Raw genomic sequence first — 5,362 nt, 5'->3', positions numbered from 1 at the left:
GTGTATAGGCATAGGAGTAAAAATAAAAAATAAAAGCACTGCACCCAGTCTGTAGCATATGCAAACAAGTGAAAAGAAATAAGCTGCAACTCGCGTGATAATTGCGCACATTTATGCTATGGCGGGCCGCGTAGTTTACAAGCGAGGTAATAGCTGTAGGGCTCGTGGCGCGCCGCGCATTCGAAGGCCGCGCCACTTCCCAATGCTCCCTGCGCGCTGCCTGTTTCCCTCTCCCCGCTCGTTCGGGGATAACCGGTCCGGCGCGAGGGGGCTTTAGACAAGCGTCAGCCCGTGACGTCAGTGGAGATGCGGCGGCGCTGGTGACAGCAGTGACTTTCGTGGTGTAGGCAAAAGCGCGAGCCGTCTGCATTGGATGCGCGGCGCTTGCCGTGTTTTCGGGCATAATTCCCAATATTTCTGCAAACTGTGGTGCAGTTTATTGCACCTCGAGGCACAAAAAACAAAATGGCACTTGTTTTAACATGTTTCTTGCAGTCGGATTAAGATGAGAGCTAAGGGCAGCGGCGTTGAGCGCGACTCTTCGGTGAAGGATTGCCTTCGCGGCTAACGTGCGTTGCACTTCTGCACTGAAACTAGATCAGTTCGTTGCAACCCTTAATTGTCATGATTGCTTTTCGGCGGCACAATGAATAGCGTAAGAATAAACGCCTGCAGCTCGTGCCCGTTTTGATATACTATCAAGTCATAAGAAGTTTAGACGCGATATTCCGTGTGCGTATGACCCCGCGGGGAAGCTGCATGCACTGTGAGTTCCATTCACCCGCAGTACTGCCCGGGCATATGTTCACGCAGAAAAGGACACAAAAGCTGCTGCGAAGGCAATTGCAATTACCTTGAGCGGTCACTCAGTGGGATATTGCCGAAATAAAAGGCACGCACTTGTATAGTAGCTTTTTTTTCTGTTTTTACATTCGCGAGTTTCAACGATCTTCATCACCGGTTTTATAGTAAACATCGTTATAATCCAGGCAGTCCCGCAGCGTTGTTTCTCATATTTTTTTAATTTATTTTTGGAGGTGATTATAAGATCGTGACGAACGAATTAAATATCCACGTACAACCTAGCTCTGATCGAGCAGGATATTTAAGTATTTAGGGTACATGGAGTTTAATGTCCCAAAGTGGAATCGGCTATGAGGGATACAAAATCAGTACAATAAGATGACGCGCAATTTGAATAAAAAATTCCAAGTACACTAAAAAAGCTCAGCAGATCGCGCAAATTTCAATGCAAGCGATCGTGGAGGAACGTTGCATCTGCACTCATGCATCTCTCCTATAGAGGAAAGAGAACAAACTGATAGCATTCTTACGGGCATGTACATATTAACCTGTGCATGACCTTGGCTACGTCTATAAGATGAAACAGACGTCAAACGTCTTTTTTATCGAGCAGGCGAAAACAAGTTGGCAGAGGTGAACATGTTACAAGAACTAAAAGATTGAGTTCTTCTTATTAAATATGAAATTATATTACTTAAGTTGCCGGTAAAGAGAGCTATAAATGTGATTTCTTTTTCACTATATATATATAGTTGCCGATAATATTGTTCTTTAGAGGGAAAGTGCTTGAAGCAGCAGAAGAAACAATTCAGTCATTCATATTGTCGTCCTCCTTGCATGCGCTAGGATAGGCCCGGGAGTTTAACAATGCTCACTATTAGTTTCTCTTATACATTGCGCTTTCTCATTTTTATTTAACTTAATCACTCATTGCAGTCGCCTACGTACCGTAGTTACGCGCTGTTAAGGCCACGGAGAAGGAAGTCAATGCAGCGCTCTTTGCCAGGTAATTCCAGCAGTAATCGGCTGATAACGTGCTGAAACACTCTCCAGGCATAAACCAAACTATTTCTACGCACAAGCGAAGCTTACGCTTAGGATATTCGCACGCGTGAACTGGTTTCGAAGGCAGCGTCGCTTGGCGCAGTGTAGGCACGCTGCGCTTTTGCCTACACCCCATGTCGCTGCCGATCGCAGCGCCACCTTTGTTTACAAACATGACGCTTGTCTATAAAAGAAGGCACGCGCCGCCGTCTCGCCCTCTGTTCGCTCCTGCTCTTCGTTCCTGCTTCGCTCCTGGCGCGTCTCCACGGAAGACGACCCGCAGGCTGCAGCCCCCTGGACGATGACCTAGCACCGCCTTCGACGACCCCTGTGAGATTAAAGATGTTTGTTACACGGCCCGCTGTGTATTTGTCGTGCGCATCCCTCGGGCAAAGGAATCGCCCACAACTTGGCGCCCGATGCTTGAGGAGCTAGCGTTGCGCACACAGCACCCAGAAGAGAGCCTCCTCGAGTATGTACGCGCAATGCAGGAGCTCTACAAGAGGGCAGATCCCACGCAACCGATCTTGAACAGGTCGCGCGCGTGATCAGGCAATGCCATCCGCGCTTCAAGCCGTATTTGCGGGGACGTGGTTTTGCAAACCTCGAGGCCCTAGCACAGGAAGCGAAGATAGTGCAGGCGGATTTACTCGCTGAATTGCGCTACCAGCCGGTAGCTCAGTCGGTAGAGCATGAGACTCTTAATCTCAGGGTCGTGGGTTCGGGCCCCACGTTGGGCGCCAGTTGTGGGCGATTCCTCTGCCCGAGGGATGCGCACGACAAATACACAGCGGGCCGTGTAACAAACATCTTTAATCTCACAGGGGTCGTCGAAGGCATGCTAGGTCGTCGTCCGGGGGGCTGCAGTCTGCGGGTCGTCTTCCGTGGAGACGCGCCAGGAGCGAAGAGAGGGCGAGACGGCGGCGCGTGCCTTCTTTTATAGCCCCCTCGCGCGGGACCGGTTATCCCCGAACGAGAGGGGAGAGGGAAACAGGCAGCGCGCAGGGAGCATTGGGAAGTGGCGCGGCCTTCGAATGCGCAGCGCGCCACGAGCCCTACATAGCTTCTCCTCACTTTCGATCGTATAAGCTGATCCGTTTTTAACGAGATCACTTCCGAAAACCTCTCATATACTCATATGACGGCAGAGGTGCGTGAACGTGCCCCGATTACCCTTCACCTTTATCGAAGTTTTTGTTTTATTACGCAAGCTTGCCATAATTAAGGCATATTATAAAAACCCATGTAAAATATTTTCCGTAAGGACTCTATCGAACTTGCGTGCTTACGATCTTCCAAGGCTGCTTTAAAACCGTGCGAGAAAAAAAATAGCTATCGTGACATGCATCTAAGTAAGCAATAATCATGTGGATAGTGGCGGAACCATTTAGAGAATTGCATTAGTACGATGGATGTTTATGTAAGTTGCCGCATTCGTAAATACTGTATTTAGCGAGTTAATGAACTCGCAAATGTACGGCGTGTATATACACACAGACCAAAAAAAAAGAAAAAAAAAAAGACGCGGAACCGCAGCAGAGAGCGCCAGAGCACGCATGCATGCTGCGGGCAGGCATGCAGCATCGCGTAGTCGCTGCCTAACTTTGCGCATGTGGGCCGTATATTATTAGTACTTTAACGATAGCGAAATTGTTGGCTGTTGTCTGGCAGCTCGACTGTGGTACGAGCGCAAGCTGAGAAAACTTGTGTTTTACAGTTCGCGCCAAGCTGCGGAGGAACACTTGATGCATTAAAACCCCTCAATAAACTAAAAGTAGCGCCAACATGTGAAGTTTGCCGCCCGCCTCCTTTCCGGCGCTCTCCTTCGTCGTTCGACCCTCTCATTGGCCGAGCGCCGTCACGTGCGCGCGCTTTTTTTTTTTTTTGCTGGGCGAGCAGCTTCCTCCTTTCCAGCGGTGCGGGCGGCGCGCGCGCGGCACATATCGCCGTGTGTTTTGCTGCCACGCGGACTGCTGCTAAATTGTTCCCGCCGGCTAGTTAATTTTTTTTCAAGCATGTTGCGCACTTTGGCCGGCGGCTGATAGAAGCACGGTGTTGAAGGCGAGTTCAACCAACGCAGACATCGCGCACGAATGGTGTCACGCACTGACAGTTGAAAACGGAACCGTTTCAGTGCAAATTATTAAAAAAAATGGATGAGGCTTAGCTTGGTTAAGCCTGGTCAGATGCGAAGCATATTGATTGCTAAACTCGGCTTTCCATGGTTACACTTGGCGAAACGTTTCTTTCCTTGGTTACACGTGCTTTTACACGGTTTAAACTTGGAATGCACAATGTTTTCCCATCGCATAAAACTAGGTAATAGCATGACTCGTTCATCTCTAATCTAACTGTGTTACCGACACGCACAACGAACATGTCGTCCCCCAGGCCAACGATACTCGATTGCCACTACGCGAATATGTATGCAAAGCAAAAGCTCTTAAACACCGACGTGCTAAAGGAATCACGTCGTGCACGGCATGCAACCGCAGCCGACGGCGCGAGCTGGACCCCCGTCTCTCCTCTGTCGTGACGCCAGCGTATCACGTGGTGTGACGTCACCATACCACGTGGTCCGCACAGCGTGCAACCGCAGCCGACGGCGCGAGCTGGACCCCCGTCTCTCCTCTGTCGTGACGTCAGCGTATCACGTGGTGTGACGTAGCATTCCACATTCTTTGCACGGCGTGTAACCGTCACGAAGGGATGTGGTTTACCTCTAGCAATATGCTTCGCATAAAAAACTTCTACCACGCTTCTCAAGTTTAACGGTAGCTTACAATTCAGTCCAACCTGCAAAGAAACCACACAGACTGCAGCTTCCGCAGCCTAGTTAAATTTTTTTGAAGCATGTTGCGCACTTTTATCAATGGCTGACGGACTCAAGAACGTGAAGGCGAGTTAAACCGACGCCAAAATCGTGTACGTATGGTGACACACCATGAAAGCTGAAAACGGTACCGTCTCAGCGCCAAATATTAAAAAAAAATAATAACTGCCACCACCCTTTCCAAGTTTACCGGTAGCTCACAAGTCAGTCAAAGTGGCAGACTCCACACAGACTGCAGCTTCCGCCGCCTCTAGGTTATTTGATCTGCAGCTGAAGTTGAAAATACATGGAAGACAACTGCTGCCAAACCTCAAGTTTACCGGCAGCTCGCAATCCAGTCAACGCTGCAAAGAAACCATACGCAGACTGTTGCAAAATTGTTCCTGTCCGCCGCCTAGTTAGAAATTTTATAAAGCATGCCCCTGAGTTTGGCCAAAGGTGACGAACTACGGACACACGGAGATGACGGCGAGTTGAACCAACGCCGAAATCGCGTACATGTGGTGTAACACGCTCACAGCTGAAACTATTCTGGCGGGAAATCCCTGTCAACATTCGGTAATTATGTTTCAGCAGTGAGTAATATTTTAACCTGAACACATTGCGACAAAATGCAAACTGAAATGCTCTGGTGAGACCCGACGCCAGCGCTTTTACCGGCGCATGGCCGCCTCGATCGGC

The 5,362-nt window shown here is 49.4% G+C and overlaps 1 non-coding gene across 1 annotated transcript; it reads left to right on the top strand.

The window, feature by feature from the left end:
• Positions 1-2,517: 2,517 nt before the first annotated feature.
• On the top strand, positions 2,518-2,588 carry TRNAK-CUU (transfer RNA lysine (anticodon CUU)). The gene has a single exon. It is a non-coding gene; the product is annotated as a tRNA-Lys (tRNA).
• Positions 2,589-5,362: the final 2,774 nt, after the last annotated feature.

This window comes from Amblyomma maculatum, chromosome 1 (assembly GCF_055883805.1).
Source record: "Amblyomma maculatum isolate TAMU_Amacu chromosome 1, ASM5588380v1, whole genome shotgun sequence".
In the NCBI taxonomy this organism is placed as follows: domain Eukaryota; kingdom Metazoa; phylum Arthropoda; class Arachnida; order Ixodida; family Ixodidae; genus Amblyomma; species Amblyomma maculatum.
The sequence above is the reverse complement of the archived record's forward strand: the minus strand, read 5'-3'. Positions and strand labels throughout refer to the sequence as shown.